The sequence below is a fragment of the Heliconius melpomene genome, chromosome 10, assembly GCF_056956725.1.
Source record: "Heliconius melpomene rosina isolate 202511_hmr_F chromosome 10, ASM5695672v1, whole genome shotgun sequence".
In the NCBI taxonomy this organism is placed as follows: domain Eukaryota; kingdom Metazoa; phylum Arthropoda; class Insecta; order Lepidoptera; family Nymphalidae; genus Heliconius; species Heliconius melpomene.
This window is the reverse complement of record NC_140398.1, coordinates 12,961,913-12,981,994: the sequence shown is the minus strand read 5'-3', so window position 1 is coordinate 12,981,994 and position 20,082 is coordinate 12,961,913. Positions and strand designations below refer to the sequence as shown.

At 30.2% G+C, this 20,082-nt stretch overlaps 1 protein-coding gene across 8 annotated transcripts in view; it reads left to right on the top strand.

The window, feature by feature from the left end:
• The first annotated feature begins 3,859 nt into the window (after positions 1-3,859).
• LOC146535742 (myosin-IIIb-like) overlaps positions 3,860-20,082 on the top strand; it is a 33,420-nt gene continuing 17,197 nt past the window's right edge. For 5 of the 8 annotated variants that reach the window (XM_085191293.1, XM_085191290.1, XM_085191288.1 and 2 more), the window contains exon 1: positions 3,861-4,053. The gene's annotated coding sequence lies outside the window, so the exon portion shown is untranslated. Of the gene's footprint in view, positions 4,054-11,766; positions 11,913-20,082 lie in introns of those variants that run through there. The other 3 variants (XM_085191291.1, XM_085191285.1, XM_085191287.1) reach the window with 2 other exon arrangements.

The window sequence follows — 20,082 nt, the reverse complement described above, 5'->3', positions numbered from 1 at the left end:
TGTTGCTATAATATTTTTTCAGGAGATAATTTGTATTTATTTATTCATGTCGAATAATTATTTAAATTGGCAAATAAAACAAAATATACATTAGTCTATTATTAGAATAAATTTAAAAAGTTTTCCTTACAGTTTTTTGTTAGTATGCATGTATATTATCCAAATGTGAGACATCCGCATTGCATCCTCATGAGAGGACAACTACTTAGTATTACTTGCTTGACTCCGGAGATTTCATCGGACGACAGTGAAAGTAACATTAAATCCTGCTTTTTCTGTTTCACTTTCAAGGAATTTCATTTTATATACGGTTTAAAGTCAGACAGAGATCATAGTACCTATAGTTTTTGGTTTTAAAAATTATGATAGGCATTACCCTTCTCGATTATAAACATATAAAAAATATATAGGAAAATTATAATAAAACAATTTTATACCACAACATAATATGCTTGCTTTAATAAAAGGGACTTGTCAAAAAATCATAATTTTAAATAAAAAACTTAACAATATAACAACAACTTATATATATCTAATTTAAATAAACATAAGCTAGTAGGTACGTTGCTTAAGGTAACCGACAATTTCATATTTTCTATGCAAAGTATAGCAATCATGGTGAAATTCGTCCACGCCTTGCATTTGTCGGGAAAGACGTGCATGACAAATGATAGTGATCTGACTTCAATATAAACTTGAGGATAAAATATTGGACCTACATTTACAAAATTAGATTTTTCTATATTATTATTACTGCCTGTTCCAATTTTGTCTTTTTTCATTTAAATTATGAAATATATTAATTTATACATGAGATATTCGATCTTATATTAAAAAAACTGCAAAATAGGTAGCTAAAGAAAACGACGGGCTTAAAATCTCTTGACTAGTTATCCATATGAAAAATTAAATAAAATTATCAGTTTATAAGAGAAATGAGAACTTCAAATGTTAAGCACCTTCTTGCTCTATTGAATTCGAAAGAAAACATCGAAGCGGAGTCAACACACTCGCCATTATACGTTTAATTTATTCTCGATCACTCTTGATTAGTGCAGATGAGAATAATTAATTTATTGATTAATCTTTAATCTTTAAAAAAAAATTAATCCGTTCATTGGCTCTATGTATTAAGAAATTTCATTTTTTATTCTTAAAAGAAATCAGCTTCACGCTATATCCCGCAAACACGCTATACACAGCAAGGTAGGCAGAGGGAACCTGATATTAAGACACTCCGTTCCCCACTTTTTTTTTATTCTTAAAAGAAAATAATTCTTCTTTGTTTTTCAATGAATCCCAAAAGGAAATATAAAGAACAAATTCCAGCATTCGTGATGCTATACACGTTGTACCTATTACCTAACGATAGAGATGTGTATGTATATGTTAGAAAATGGCTATGCGCCAAATATGGAGCTAAGCCTCTTGCAGGGCTTTGCCCTCGATGTGACTTTTACTTGAGTCTATACAATTCTCTTTTACATTTTTTATATTTAGTTTTGTGGATAAATGGATGACTGTAGAGTTAAGTTAGAAATTTATATATTTATAATTTTTTGATATATGGTTTATTTAATTATATAGCATTATCAGATAAATTAGGAATAGGCTGAAGAAAAATTAATTTTATAAGAAACTTACTCGGACTGGTAGAACCGATTCTGAAATAATTAAAAACTACACTAATTTCCTTTGTAGTATTTATTATTATTATTTTTAGATTTTGTTTAAGTTTGTACATATAAATACCTACTTAGTTTTGAAATATACTAATACTAACAAAATAAGAAGATTTTTTTTCTTTAAAGTTATATTATTAAAGTATATAACGATTATGAAAAACTTTTAAAATTAGATGTTCTTATGTAGAGTTAAATAAATTAAGGTAACCTACTTGTATAATAATTACTTATTGATTTTAAGGAAATGACTGTTGTTTCACGCGATGTATTTAAAATAAATTTATTGTTTTCCTTTAATTAATTACAATTAAAATTAATGTTTGCTTATATAATTATAAAGTATACCTCCATATTTTTATAATATAATTTAAGACCGTGCTTAAAAATGTCACAGCATGGTGTTGTAAAACAATTTAAATTCTAATTTCGGAACAGCCGCAAATATTTTTCGATTCAATTATTTCATTCAGGTTTGCCATTTAAAATCAGTGTTTCTATTGTGTGCCTATCTATAACCGAAAGTTGACGGACTAAGGTTAACCCGTCGAGCGTAAAGATCAAGGTGACTTAAAGGCACCGAGGCAAGGACGTCGAAACTGCCGTGCGAAAAATATATATAATTTTAAATATAAATAAGTAGACGAATACTTTGTTCTTAAACTTATATTTTCAATATTATTAATTTTCATTATTGTAAATTATTATTATTTTATGCATAATAAATATACCAGGTTGTATCTCGACAAAACGCCCTCAGTCAACCGTTGATCAACTTCGTTACGATTCCTCGAAGGAATTCCTATTTACCCCAGAGGACTTCTTCACAGAGGAGTTCAGGAAGATTACAACTTAACCTGTAACAAGCAATAGTAGTCTGGCGTGATACTTATCTCTCCATTATTTGGTTCGTTATAATATTAAGGTCAAAAATATCACACGATTATTAAATAATTAAATCAATTATAAGATTGAGGCGGCAAAATCAATGATGAATATTAATTGTTGATTTTCCAACAATTGGTTATCCTATCGTTGTTTGCCTTTTCAAGGTAAGGTAAAAGTTTGACTGTTTGAGAGTTAAGAAAAAGTAAAAGTAAGAACAACACCCATTGACTACAAATTTTATTTTAATTTATTTAATAAATTTCTTTAATTTTAATTAATTTCTACATAATAAAATAGTTATAAAAACAAACATAAATATGTTTTTATTATATGTTATCATTTTTTAAGATGAAAAATCATATACTTATATTATATTTGTTATCTTTTTAAGGGAGCGGTGAAATGACTCATACTGTTTGCATTTTTTATGCATGATACACAGCTTGCGACCTTTTAAAGATTTTCAACTTTTACTCGTTGTCTTGGAGTCACCTAAAGTAAGCTGTCATCAAAAAAAAACATTTTATATATTTTTTATTCATATAAAACTCTTTACATATACTTACTTTGATTGTAATGTGTGTGTGGTAATATTTTCATAGAGTAATAGTTTAAGCAGCTTCACACCACTTGGTCAGCACTGCAAGTTAAGCAAAAGGAACCTAATGTTAGCAAACGTACTGTGCTAAAGCTAATAACTGAAAGTAATTTAAATATAAACATTCTACCAAGTGGAGATCGTATCTACAACCACTGCCTTTTGCAGTCAGATGCTGTCCACTGCGCAACCACAGCTTGAAAAAAATAATAGCATTATTTCCAAATGTATTAAGAAAACATGAGAACTGTGTCCACATAGCTAAGATGCAAGACAAGAATACGAACGATTCTGAAATTCTTAATTTGATTCACTTTAATCTGCTATTCAGTTGTTTGCACATCAATTGATCCAGATCTATAATTTTACTAAATGTTGCACTGTTTTAATATGAATAAAATTATCTTGTTGCGATATGTGTTACAGAAATATATAACTTCCAAATAAAATTACCATTTGGTTATATATCAATATTTAGACATTATATACTAAGGTTACATGCTTTTACCATAAGTGAATATATTCTATATAGCGTGAAAAATACGTTTACCATAAATATTGGATATTTTGTAGGTTTATCTGTAAATAAACAGTATAATTATCTTATCTGCTATGCGGCAGGCACCAGGCAGCGTGGTGGGGAAGGGGGGTGTGACGTTCCGTTAGCCCGAACTCCGAAGCAGCAGCTACAGCTGATTTCACATGTCTGTGACCGTTCTGTCGCGCGCTCGCTTTATGCTCCGAGCGAAAATGCCGACTTCGTAAATACGATTTTAGTCCGTATAACCCTTTACATAGTGTATGGTGTGTTTCTTTTCATGATTTATCGATAAATATTATCAACATAAACTGTTGGAAGGAAAAATATTCGACTCTTGTACGTCGGTAAGTGTTTTTTTTTTACTTAAATTGTGTTATAAATTTTAATGGGCAATATTCTCTCACGATACCGCTTCGAGAGGACCGGGTAATTTTTTTGAATGATCTTTGATTGTTAGGAAATTGCTTGTGTTTAATGTTTTTGAATGTATTTGCATTTATATTTATTTAGGAAGAAGCTTTCTATACAATTTCTTACTCGGTAAACTGTAATATTGTCGTAAAAACAATATATAAAGTTAGCTATAAAATAATAAGAAATAAAGATCCAAATAGTCCTATTTACTTTACTTACTATGTAATACACTTAGTAGAATGATATAGGTACTTTTGTACATTATTCGAGCAGATAATCTGAGATTACAAATTGTTTATACTTTGATAACATAGGGAACTTTTTCATAGCTACTACATATCATTTGAATATATGATAGTTGTGTGTGTAATTTGGATAAATAAACAAACACACACATATATATATATATATATATATATATATATATATATATATATATATATATATATATATATATACACTTATTTAACATACACTCGGCTTGGGGGCTCACACATACTCAAATATTCCATTCAATTAATATAACATGTCAAACCGAATACCTGCTTTGTTTCAAGTCGGTTAAAAACAATTTTTCTTGGTTTTATTACTGCATCCTTTAAACCAATAAAAAAAATTATATTATTAAAATATACAATACATACACACACTATAAATATAAGTATATAAACACATGGATACAAAGACAATAACGACAAAATTAATACTATTGTAAAAAACTGCCAACTTAGTTTTTTATCGTATTTACTCCTGACATATGCACAGAACACGGAAGTCTCAAATATTCTTAATAATCTTTTTTATTTTACTTTTTTTTAGCTCTCAAAAATTGGCTCAATAATAAATAAGCTTCGCTTTTTCTATGAACAAACTAAACTTAAAACAATATTAATGAAAATACATATTGTTATTCTTTTTTTGCTTATATTTAGGAACCTCCCGGTGGACAGAGGTTACAATTGGTTAATCCTCTAATATATTGATTAAAACATATTACATATAAATATTTTTTTATTATCTATTTACATGGAATAACTTAAAAAAATACGATTTTTTGAATAAACTATTGAAGGAACTGTTATCTTATAAACGGATCTATAAGACCCACTCCGCAGTCCGTGTAACAGTTTTCCACCCCCATGACCACTGGTTAAGCATTCCTCGAATTAAGTCTCAAGAGCCCTACGACGACGTTCGCAATAACAATATTTCATTATGTTATTGCTTATTTAAACCTCATCAATCCAAGGTATTTACAGTTATGTAACATTGTTGAAGTGTCTCATGCATCATTATATTTAGGTATCACATATGTTTTGAAGCCAGTGGTGGCGAACCACAAGTGTGTGACCGTGAACGCGACTGATGTGGGTTTGATCCCGATTCGAGGAAATTAAATTCATTTCTTCGCTCTGGTGTCGAGACAAAGTGCGGCGTTGGGTTCCGCTACTCAACACGCAATACCCCCAGAATTTGACGGAGAATAGGTTCCCTCTGCCTACCCTGCTATGTGAAGTATGTGTTTAACAACAACACAATAAGAACCTATGTAAGTATTATTTAAATATCACCGTGAGAACTAAAAACTGTGATGTTAAGTCATTTACCAAAAAAACCGGTTTGCCAACAATGCAGTTTTGATATAATGTAACGATGACCTTGCTACTATGCTTAAGTAATAAGTCAATTTATAGCACATTTACGGAGCACGTACTTGTTGCGTAAACAGATAATTATAGAAGTTATAGAAGTCACAATGAGCTCTATTAGTATATCTTTAAACATGCAAAACACTGTAAATGTATTACGAGATGAATAGCAACTTTATTTTATTCAAAAATACTAATTTTGTATAATTATGACCGACATCGAGACTGGTTTCCTTAATTATCATCACATATAAATAGCAGAAAGGCTTAACGTGCATCGTTTGTATATCACCTTTATAACCTATAGTAGCTTCGAAGAGAGTTACCTCGTGTCATGTGTTAGCACTCTCTCTCTCTCTCTAAATAATATTTAAACAACGAAAATAAATAGTATGAATAAACCTTTGCGACTATTAATCCTTAAAGATGGTCTAAACTAACTGTTGCCTTTTCTGTAACACGTTAAATTTTCGATTCCGAAAAAATTAACGAAAATCGTAAAGATTTAACGATTTTCGTCAATTTTTTTAATATGTATTTTAATCCTATTAATATAATATATCACATCAACAAAGACACGTTCAATTCAAAATGAAAACACGAAAATTGTACAAATACATACATACATTGTTCAAAAGACAAACGTATATTTACTTTTAGTTTAAAAAACAAAATAGTCTTAATGATGAAGTGAAACGCGCCGTTGCGGAAAACACAGTCGTCGCCGTGCGCAAGACTTGCGGATCTAATTGTCAAAGTGCGACGCGACGTCACTGAAGCGAGCACCGTGACCATGATCCGCGACTAAACGCCGGAAAATGTACGAGCACAACACGACAAACCGCCAACATACGGAGTAATGGCCTAGGAAGCACATCTTCATCAACCTTCGCCGTAAATTGCTTATTCTATTCAGTATTCACCAAGAACAGTCCTGGGCACTCGACTGTGAAATGAACTGGTAAAGAAACATTGACATTTGATGTTTGTTAATGTTAAAAAGTCATTATCGCATTTTTGAGGCTTGATTATGGTGTTTTATGTGTAATATCTTTAAATAGAAAAGGTTTTAATTTATTTCATAGTTTGGTATTGTTTTTAATTCGAGCATTGGTCGCGGTCTCGTAAAGTGGCCCACCGGCCGATACCCCGATACGTTACGGCAGTTGTCAATCAGAGCGAGAGGCTGATGTTGATGCGCCTATACAATCGCAAGATAACGACCTCGATATTCTAAAGAGATTTCTTTTTACCGAGACATTCGTTTAGCTTTGCATAATCCGCTTTTGGTAGAGTTAAATTATGAAACTATACCTGGGAACACCAGCAAGTACTAAATTGGACCGTATAGACACGAAACAGAGTATACAGTTAAAAGTAATTATTCATAAGGTAATTTGAATCGTAGATTATTAACAATTAACGCTGACTTAATGAAGTTGGAGCACTTCACTTGTGTTGATATTTTTATTGGGGCAGAATACATCACGAAATGCGAGTGTTGATGTTTAATATAAATTGTTTTATTTTATATGATATTTAAATTATTTTTGCTATTTTATTTTCGTCTTATAAAGTGAATAAAATCAGGAAATTGTGATCACAATTTTAACAAGATCATTAAAGTGACTATATCTAAGTTTGTTCAGATTCAGATTCTTGAATATTTAATTAATTATTATATGAAACTTTAAATAAAATCTTACGTTTAATATAATATGGAACTATTACAAATATATTTATTATAAAACATCAATTGGTGTATGTACCCCTTATAGACTGGTCTTACCCAACTATAGACATATAAGTGATATAATAAGGGTTGTTTCGCTTTACTAATAATGATGATGATGGACTCAATTATTCGTTCAGTTATACAATAATTAAAATAGTATAATAATAATAATTGTATATATTCTTATTATATACTATAAGAACTATACTAAAATATATTTTCATAAAAGAAAGATTTTTACTGATATTACTTTTACTTTGCACATTTTATGTACCACAAATCCACATGTGAAACAGATGTAAAAGTAATGGATTTTTGATTTGTCTTTAATTTCAATGTTATTATATCTAATATTCCGATGTGTTGAATCTAATTTCACATTTATAATGATATTTTTTATTGTTATTTTAGAAATTTGATAGGTTTTGTGTACGTTATGACGTTGTGCCCATACTGTGACATTCCTTAGCAGTGAAATTATTTATTTCCTGCAAAAAAACAGTGTATAGTTTAAAAGTTTTTTAAAAGTGTATAATTTATAAGTTTTAATATAAATGCAGAAAAGTGTGCTTCACTTTGATTAATTATTATCAACATCAGAGACGTAGGTAAACGATTGAACAGAATTTTATAACATTTGTAAAAGAATTTTCAAATATCTTGCATAAATAAATGTCAGTTTTATTAATAACTGGTATTATATAGACGTAAAGTATTTAATTGACCAAAATATAATTTGTTGCCGCACAAATTCATCTTTTTAATGAGATAATTTCTAACAGATTAGAATTTCATCACATCTTTGAATACGTTTTGAATTTAAATGCTGATGACTACTAATATTATATAAGGTCTGGTTTTAATCAGGTTTGTGTTTGCTTATTCTAATTTAAGCATTTTAAAAGGTTAACGAGCAAGAGAGTGTTCCGTGACAATATTTTAAAACTTATAGAATAGCGTCAACGAACAAAAATATTTTTCTTTCTTTAATGTCACATTGTATCCTGCACATAGCAGGATAGGCAGAAACGTGGGGATCTAGTGTGAAGACACTCCGATCTCATTGAGACACTTCTATTCTCCACATTTCACCGAATTCTCCAGATTTCTTTATATAAGACAAAGCGAGGAAATGAAAATATTAAATATTTCATTCTCCCGATTGGGATCGAACCCTCAAATGTCGCGCTTACAGTCGCACACTAGTACCACTGCGCCACGGCGGTCTCAAATTAGATTTGCATAAATAAATGAATGTTTAAAATGTGGAAATGTGTGAAATATTTACCTAGTTTTACTAATATTTTTATACATGTTTAAATATGTATGTACGTATGTATTAGTAAATTTATTGACAACGGGAAACAACATTTAATTTTATGCAATTTTTATGCATTTGTTTGAAATAACTCTAATTATAGTTTAATATATTTATAAATTAGAATAGTAATGTAACAAAAGTATTTGATGAAGAGACGTTAATGTCTTCACCCTGTCATGGTTTCTAATTCACGGAAGCGACCTATAACCCCTTTGTCATAAACTAGTTCAAGCAATCTAGTGCAAGCCCTAATAACGTGGCATGTGGACATCGATGTTATAGACCTTTTAATGTTATTAGTGTCTCAATAAAATTAATATTGGCGATGGATAAGTTTAAAAAATATTTTTTTTCTATCTTTTTTAATAGTTTACGTTATTCTCTTCAACACAATAATACCTATTTTCGTTTTTACACGTTTAAGGAAATATGCACAAAATTTGGTGGAAGTGGTGATAAATTACCTAATAAATATTTTTTCACGAAAAGTACATACGTTTGTGCTCGATTTCTAGCCAAAAAACATTTTTCTGACCAGTTCTAGTTAGCATCGACTTTACCAATTAATTAAAGAAATATACTCTACAATTTCCGAATTGAATTGCAGCTCACAACTACTCTGAAACAGGCCAATTGCGCCACAATTTAGTTTAAACATTTAACCAACTTTTAGGGCGAAATAGGTACTTTAATGAATGTATAGTATACGACTTTTGAAACATCATGGTTGAGTGGTATACATGCTCTAAATATTCCATACAAATAATACACATATACATACAAACATACGCTCGTACTACAGTATACAATCGACTAATGTAAATTGTCATTGAAGCATTTTCCCCATAGCTGTGTGAATTGGGACCTAACAATAGAGACATTGTTAAGTGATTTTCCTGCAAGATTTAAATCTAAACGGAGCTTGAGCTTTTCTAATATAATTTATGTGTACTTAAAATAATACTTTAAGAAGGCACTTTAATGTCTATACCGAGTCTGCCATGAAAAATTCAAGACTTTCAAGAATTTAAAAGTGCGACATTAGAACATTCATAAACTTTACAACTATCTGTTATATATATACCACTATTGAATGCAGTTATTATTATAATATTTATGGTTTGCAGTAAATTAGTACCTAATTAATATTTTTGAAGGTCTGAGAATGTGGACATGAGCGTGACGTGGACAGTGAGAAATTCCTCTGTCTATAATTTAAAGTCAACAAAATGTCTGAGATGCGTAAAGATAAAGAGTATTAGGTTATCTCCGAAGCTATTTTGTTCAATTCTCTTTTAATCCCTTTTTTCAGATAAAAATATATCTGTAGATAGCTAGCTAGCTAGTCGTCTTCATAGATTAATATATCTACATATAGTAAATGAAGGAAATGTGTAATTTTTTCTGTCATTATATGAATAAATAATTCAATATGTCAAATGATAAGGTTAACGTTGGGTTCTACCATTCAATGTCTCGAAATTGGGTGGAACGGAGTGGCTCGACACTAGGTTATAAATTCTCTATGCTTGTCCTGCTAAGAGGATAAAAACGTATAGCTGTAAGATGATTAAATAAACACACTTATCTTTACCTTATCCTTATATAAAAAAAGTGAAAGTGTGTCCATGCCCTATAAGTCCTCTAATAGAAAGTTCTATTTTATTAGACAATCGCCAAACAACATTCGATTTAGTACGCTTAATAGTACCTACCTGTACCTTGTCTGTATATTCAAAATTAAATCAATTGCCTCAGAAGTTTAGATAAAAGTTATTTCAACTTTAATTAATTAATTATTAATTTAATGTGTAGATAATTCTAATTTAAAAAGTACATACGTTTGCCACATATTCTTTATAATTATTAATTATTACATATGTTGCCACATATGTAATAATTAATAATCTAGTGAAATTAATAATCTAGTAATCTAGTGAAGCTTTGTTATTTATATTAGCATTATCATTATTTTTTATAATAAAAAAAAAACAATACAGAAATGAGATTAGAAATTATGTTTTCCACAATGTAAATGCTTAAATTCCTTTGTTTATTGAAAAAAAAATCAATTTTGTTATTTTTATTACTTTTTATTCATTTCTAATTTATTATACTTTTGGAACAATATAATCTATTTGTAGGATATAAATCACAAAATCTCGCTAAAAACAATATAATATTGTTATAAGCTTTATAGCTTCCACCACTTTGGTTATCCAAAGTGGACATACAGAAGTGAAAGATACTAAAAACAGATAGATAGCATACTACTCGATGCCCGGCTGTTAAATAATTCATAAACTCTTACAACTAAACATTTGCCTAATTTGATTTTTATTCACATCAATAATTTTAATTATTCAGTTTTTTCTATACGTAACATCTTGTTAGCAAAGATTGTTGAAGTGAGTGACACCTAATAGCTGTAAAAGTGGGACGATCAAGCTGTTTATATGATAAATTATTCTATTTCAGTAATATCCATGTGTATAATACGACTATGTACGTACTTTGTAATGAACGTATCAGTAGTCAGTAGTTCTTATAATGCTTCCATCCTGATAGGTTTATTATGTCTTTATTATATCGCCAAAATGGTATGAGATGAACATTTATTTATTTATATCTATAAATATTAACAATAGAACAGTAAAGAGATTCATAGATTTCTTATAAGTGTTAAATTAATAAAGCTTTAAAACTCATTGATAGAACTGATGATTGATCCTTTTCTTGACAAATGAATATAATACTAATATGCTATGTAAATTATTAAACATTAAAAATTTCAAATAAAAAGTATCACAATAGATTCCAATAATTTTTAAATAAAACTTCGGCACTTCTCTTCCTAGCGTCATCTACAATGACAACGTGATCTTGGGCAAGGCTGAACAACATATAATCTTGTTAACGTAAAAACAATAGCTTAGTCAAGGTCCAGCCTTCACGAGTCACATGTCGCAAGGTGACGGCCAGGGATTAACTTTCATACAACGACATACACGTTTTGTTGTGGTGTGAATGGACACAAGGAATCCCTTGAAAGTGCGCAGTTAAGAAACCGTTTTAGTGCCCCGTGTAAGTCTAAATATAGCCTTATCGTATTACGCTTATAGGTTTTCATCGTTGAATTCACTCTAGATTAGTACAACTTAACCGCAATGACGAAATATGTTTGACAAGATATTAATTAAATTGTCTATAATAATTAATTTACAACGAAAGGGATTATATTTATTTTGACATAAATCAGATTTATTAAAAATAATGTATAGATATTAGACATTTCTAGAACACGGTATTTAAAATCACTGTAAGATAACATAGAGCCACATTTCCCTTTACAGACAGAAATACCAACATTCATTGAATTGAAAAGGCACACCCATTCCATAAAAAAAACTATGGTATCCAATACCAATAGCATGGTGCCTATACCTGTACATGAAGGGTAATAAAATAAACTTCATTACGTAAGCAGGAACCGTGGTTCAATGGTAACTATCATTAAATCAACTATATTGTGCACGTCCATAATGTTGGGTCATTATAACACCAAACGCCGAATTTTGTATAAGGAAGCTAATGTCTTATATTGATTATTTTATCGATAGTTGCTGACCCCATTGTATGGTATTTCGCGTAGATTTACAATCATATTAAAAGACTTTTAAAATACTTCGATGATATTAAGATAGTTACGTTATTTCTAGTAATAATCAATTCTCTTTTTAATAATTATGCATGTAATGTTAAGCGAAGCGATATAAGTTAAATTTATTAGTCATTATCGCCACATGCTTACTGAAAATTAACTCTATAAAGCTAAATATAAATTAATTCAAATTTGACTGAAATATCCACGACAATTAGGACATATTCTACTAACCATTAAAACACTATTGGTGATTTTGAATACAATTTTTAAAAGAATACGTTACATACAAATATCGCAAGCTATATTTATTATAAATAATTATTTCTTTAAATATCAATCTTTTATATGAACATTGTGAGCATCTTTATAGAACCACAATAATATATGCATCATTGGGTTTTGCAGAAAAACGGCGATATATTACCGTTAGACACAATAGAGCCGCTGAATCAAGCGCGAAACGCTAAGATAAATAAGTAGTGTTAGGCATTCAATAACGTATTATTAATTAAAGAAATCATGTTAACATTAAAATATTATTACTCATAAAATAATAATGTTTTAAATATATTTATAATTAATAATCATGAATTAATCGTCTTCAAAGCTTTACTTAAGCATTTAAGCATACAGAAAAAACAAAAAGAAAGAAAAAATATGTTATTTTCTTCATATTAAAGAACATTGAAAAATTTATGACAAACATAAAAAATGATAGTTAATCAATATTCAAGTAGAACCTCCTCCTTTTCAAAAAAAAGAAATCACTTAAAAAACCATTTTTATAAGTCATATTTTAAAATATGGTCAGCATTTGTTTTTTAATATTAAAAGCTTAAAAATAAAACCGTAACAATTTTTCTTCTTTATTCGAGAGTCGAACCCATGACCCAGATCTTTGCTATGAGCTTAGGTAAGATTTGTTCAAATTTAAATACGTTTATTGTACACTAGTATCTATATCTTTGTTTAATAATCTCAATAAATTGTACAATCAAAATTGGTTTCAGTTCTGTTAATTATTAAACAAAGTTCCAAATACACGCTAGTAATTAAATAATATAATATGAACTACTAATTAAAGCATGTAATAGTAATAATGTTAGTCAAATTTACATTCGTAAACAAATATAACAACAAAAGAATAAAACGAAACGCGCTTCATATTTTCAAATCGCTAACTTTATTTCTATGAAAGAAACAAAACTGTTACGTGACTGCGGAGTCGCATAGAAATGGAATAAATCAATTTTTTCTGCTTTAGCACCATGGTCGGTTATAATTAAATTGTATTAGGTTTTGCCTTTTATCGTGAAAAAGAAAGTAGTACTTTCTAGTTATGGCGGTAACGAAGTATCAGCCGATGTTGCCATTATTTTAAAGACGGCCAGTTTTGTCAATAGAACCGTTCTCTTGATCTGTTTTGTATTTCACTTTAGCGAGTCATCGATAATGGATTCATTTTGATCGAGATGGATCATAAATAGATTTAATATTATATTTATTTTAATTTTTAAGTAATCATTCAATTAATATTGTATTGTAATTTGTTTTTAATACTTACAGAAAATTAGAAAACAGGATATTATTTTAAATTTGATTGATTTAGCAACGCTAAGATACTACTAAATTACTAGAAACTAAATTATTAATTAATATTTTTAACAATAACATACAACCACCGGCTTCGTAGCGAGCTGGTAATAATAACAAGAGCGCTTCAAGGTTGCGGTTTCAGTTGCACGTGAGTATATGCAAATGTATAAAACTTAAACAAGTTTTGTCGACTTGCTATTTTATAAAATCCTGTATTCTCATCGTCATTTGTAAAAATCAATGAAAATAATTTAATGCATGCTTTTAATTGAATGCAATTAGTTCCATTTACCAACGCCAAATATTTATCTAAGTGTATATTTTTACTTATTGAAAATTTATATAAATACTAGCGGCCCGCCCGCGGCTTCGCCTGCGTGAACTACGTTATTATTAATGTCTGCCTCTATGAATACCTACGTCCTATAAGTGAAGTTCATGCAAAATTTGAGACTCCTAGCATTTGTAGTAACGAAGTTTTATACAAACTTTCAACCCCAAAAACAACCCCTTAGAAGTCGAATATTGCAAATTCCCGTCTTAGCGAGCACCTACTTCCTATAAATAACTCCTATGTAAAATTTGAGATTTCTAGCACATGTAGTTTCTGAGATTTCGTGATGAGTGAGTGACCTTTCGATTTTATATATATACTCGTAGATAATGTTAATAGAAATAAAATTGTTTTAGTGAACGCCCTAATCTCTCTGTTTGTGGGTGTTTGATTTGAAAAAATATTTTTGTGTTAGGTAGTACATTTATCGAGGAAGATTAGACTATATTACATCACGTTAAACGTCAATATGATCCACTGTTCGAATTCCAACGGTCAGTTGCTCCTGCAGCACTTAAAAAGTGCCATAATATGCCTCTTGGAAACTGTCCTAGAAACGACGGAAGACGACGACGTATGACTGAGCGGCAAGAGCTCTTGGATGGTTTCTTAGAGGCGCGGGTTTAATTTCCGCTAAGTTAAAATTTTTATACATTTTCTATTTAAATATTTCTGTTTTTTATGTGTGGAATAGCATTTTTAAATTTTTTGTAAAGAACCTTATCTATGCTATATTAAAAGAAATCCAGATATAATGGTACTAAATTTTAGTACACACATTTGGTTTAATAGTCATTTTTACATTTAAATATAATATAAATGATACAAACATTAATATAAAAATGAAATATAAATTTGTATTGCTAGAAAGTTACACTTACGTTTTTTAAATCTTGAATACTTTAAAACTTAAAGAAATAGCAACTTTTTTTTATTTTGGCGCTAAGGTAAGTTGACTTTTTCTGCACATATCTGTTTCCTTTTGAGGCATTGCAAGCGCATTAGAGGTGGTCTATATATGGGGCCGCATAGTATGAATTTACTCAACCGATTCAAAAGCTAATCTGCACATTATTTTTTTACCTACTTAAGTGACTAAAGCCTCCTTTCAAAAATATAGTTTTATTTTATAAATTTATTATATGCTGTAGCAACTTCGTTTTAGATTGATAAATTAAATGGTAAATTTTCAAAATGGTAAACTGTACATATATATGTAACTACTTTATATGTAAGTTACTTTAAAAGTCTTTCTATACTCCTTATTTCTTCTTTCATTTACGTATTTAGAAAGTAATTTCTTTTATAAAATGCAAATAAAAAGCGTAGCAACCAGTTACCCAAGTTACCCAAGGTAAAACGAATAATACATTGACCCTGTAGTCTAAGAACTACAGCCATACTAAGTTTAAGGCACGAAGTTATAGGGCTTCATAAAACTTGTAATGCTTAAAACACGTCATCTTGTTAACGTCATTTGTTAGAACGTCCTTTAGTTATAATATTATATTAATAATTATCTTAGTTAGTTTAGTTAGTTTATACTTTATTGCACACAAATAAAAGAAAAAGAATAATACAAATGAACAGAAAAGAAATAAAAAAAAACAAGTATGCAAAGGCGGCCTTATTGCTTCAAGCAATCTCTTACAGGCAACCTTTGATAACAGCAAAGGACTTAAAATATAAAAAGAGAAGGGTGGAATAACGTTATGTGCAAACTAAAATAATAATAATAATAATAATTCTAAGTAAACATATAAAATACTTATGATATATACAAAAATACATAAGCTCAAACACAATACATAAATACATATATTTATAAATAAATACATATAAACACATATATTCTTATACAAACAAATATAATATATAATATAATATGTACAATATAATTAATAGATAGAAGAGTCTACAAATTTTCTAAATTAAAAAGGTGTCGTTTTAGACGTCTTTTAAATATGTCGAGTGACATTGAATGTCGCACTTCAGAAGGAAGTGCATTCCAGAGAATAGCAGCTTTCACAGTAAAGGAGTTGGAATAGAAGTGGGTATAGCAGGTTGGAAGTTTGAGGAGGTTATCACTTCGCGACCTTAGTTCAAGGCGTAGAAGAGAATCGGAACCAAGGAAGTTGAATCGCTCTTTTAAATAAGAGGGAGCAAAAGGATTGTATAGGATCGAGTAAAGAAGAGTAAGCATACGATAATTGCGGCGAAGTCTAATAGGAAGCCATCCTAGCTGACGACGGTAATCGGAGACATGATCATATTTACGCAGACCAAAAATAAATCTTATACATAAATTTTGTAACCGCTCTAGTTTATTCAATTGTTCCTCAGATAAATCCGGGTAACAAGAGTCAGCATAATCCAAAATCGGTAGCAGTAGTGTATGAGCTAGAGTAGTTTTGGTTTTCATAGGTAGAAAATATTTCCATCTTTTCAAGCCTCCGATATTAGCGAATAGTTTTCTGCTGACCTCAACTATCTGCGCTGACTAAGATAGTGAGTTGTCTAAAGAGATCCCAAGGTTTTTAACGGTCGGACTAACAGTCAAAACAGTACCATCGAACTGTATAGTAGGAAGGTCATTCATATTAATTTTTTTTAACTGCTTAGTACTACCAATGATACTAACCTGTGATTTGGCAGGATTAACAGATAGGCCATAAGACCTGCTCCAACTAGCAACATTCAACAAATCCATATTGAATTTACGAATAGCTTCATCTATATCACTTGAAGGCGTAGACATGTAAATCTGCAAGTCGTCAGCATATAGATGGTAGGATGAGGAAAGGTTTTGGGAGATAGAATCAATAAAAATAGAGAACAGGAGAGGAGAAAGAACACCCCCTTGAGGAACACCCATAGAAGAAGAACGAAGGGAAGATATTTTGTCATTGGTTTGTACGTATTGTCGCCGATCAGACAAATAACCTCTGAACCATTCCGTCGCATGAGAAGAGATGTTAATTGATCGTAAAACAGCGAGTAGCAGGTCAGTGTCTACGGTGTTAAATGCATTACTAAAATCGAGCAAAGCAATAACAGTAACATTTTGTCTATCCATATTTAGCCGTATATCATCACAGACTTTAATTAAGGCAGTGACTGTACTGTGCGCACAGCGAAAACCAGACTGCAAATCAGATAGAATATGGTTTTCTAAAAGGTACTGATTTAGCTGGTGCGAGACAATACGCTCTAAAACCTTTGACAGGAACGGAAGTATTGAAATGGGACGGTATTGAGAAAAGGATTTTGGATCTTTGGACTTTGGTATGGGAAAAATGCGGGCTATTCGCCACAAGCTAGGAAAGGAATTAGTGGTCAGGGAGAAATTTAAAATGTGAGTAATTACAGGAGCTATAACATTAAGGGGTAAAATAACCATTTTACGATTGATACCATCGAAACCAGCGGCATCCGATTTAATACCCAAAATATATTTTTTTACCTGGGCTAATGTGACTTCGGAAAAATGGAATGGAATGGTTGATGGAAACGGCAGGGAACTGATAGATTTTAATGTATTTGCCTTAGTAGCACTATCCATAGGCGTTATTGAGGTGAAATGCGTATTTAAAGCATCAACGTCAATATCGCGATTCAAGTCTTGACATTGCCGACCGATTCCCAACGATTCAAGAAACTGCCAAGATTTACGTGGATTTAAATTTTGCAAATTAGAATCGATGTAGTTCCGCTGCGCATCCCTGCAAACTCTACTACACCGATTACGCAAGATCTTATATCTTGAAGAATTTTCATCAGTAGGATTACGTTTATACTTACATTTAGCTCGATTTCTTTTTGCCATCAAAGATCTAATATCTTGCGTAATCCATGGTGCAGGTAAGTGTTTCAATTTAATAGGTCTAAATGGAGCATGCTTGTCATAGAGTTCCGTGAGCAGGGAATTGAAAATATCCAGTTTAGTATCAATATTGTCGGCGTTAAAGATGGTGTTCCAGTCGATATTGGTGAGGTCACACAAAAACTTCTCATTATCAAAATTTGTAAAATTGCGTCGCATGACGATGGATGGTTTAAATTTAGGAGGACGAACATTATAAGACAAATACATCAAATCGTGGTAGGAAAAGGCATCAGCGGGAAATTGTCCATGGAGCTTTGCAAAATCAGCAGAGGAAACTATTAAAAGGTCAAGTTGGGATGGAGCACAGTTAGGGAAATGGTGTGTGGGATTTGTAGGAAGTAATGTTAAATTCGAGCTGTTAATTATATTAAGAAGTTGCTTCGCACGGAAATAATTTTTTTTTAATACAAGTATTAAAATCCCCAAGGATAATAGTGTGATCGACAATGGGCACGTGTTTTTCCAATATAGTCTCGAAAGTGTGAAAGTAATCTATGTGAAGTGAAGGACTATAGAAAACACCAAGTAACAATTTTGAACGTCCGAGTAAGATTTCGATAAAAACATATTCAGCAGCTTCAGAGTATTGCGAAGGGGACTTACTAACTATTGTAAAGGGTAAATGGTTTCGGATATAAATGGCTACACCGCCGCCACCCTTACCTATGCGGTCATTTCGTATAAGGTGGAAGTTAGGTATGGAGAAGGATGCGGAAGGTAAACAAGGCTTAAGGAATGTTTCGGAAATTAATATCGCATGGACACTTTTACAATCAAAAGAAGTTAACAGGTCAGGATAGTGGGCTGGGATGCTTTGGGCATTAATATGCACCACATTGAAATTTTTTGGGGAGCTTGAAAAGGTGTTGTCCAGAAAAGAAGAAATAGGGACGGAAGTACTGCAAAAACTGCTATCAGAGGAAGATGGTAGTGAGCAAGAAGAATCGTCACTTAAATTATAAATACTATTATCGTACATTATAAATATAATAACAAATATTAAAATATATAAATTAAATATATATACAATAGATTAAAATAATATTAACATAAATTATATATGAATAGAACATTGTTCATCCTTCACCACCAACAATATGTAAAAAGAAAGAGATTGCATTGAAGGCTGTTTATAAAAGCACAGCAAAAAAAAAATTAAATAGGAAGAGAAAAAAAAAATAAAAGTTACAATAAGATCAAATTTAAACTACAAACTTACACACTACACAAGCAAAAAAAAAAAAAGTAAATTTAACACTACCAAACCCAAAAAAAGAAAATATTGCTACTTCCTTATTTATATAACGAAATATGCCACTACAAACTAAAAATACAATAAAAATATAAGAAATTCCATAGCAAGCAAAAAAAAAAAAAAAACAAAAGTAAATAAAGAAAAAAAAAAATAAAAATAAAAGAGTAGACAGAAATTATATACAACAGTAGAATGTTTGGATAAATAACATAATTATACTAGTAAACAACATTAATATATAGCTAAACTACTATTGCTTTTTATACTAAAAACAGCAATGCAGCAAAATATTGTCTATAAATTGATTTATACAATCTGTAAAAATAATTGACATTGACAGAACTAAGTTACGGTATAGAAGAAAACATTATTATATATAATGCTGTCAAAGCTAGTAAACAACATCTTATATTAATAATAATAATTAATAATTGAATAAAAAAAATAAGATTAAATATAAAACAACCAGAAAAATACAAAGATAAAAGAAAAAACTTGATACTTCATAAATTTATACAA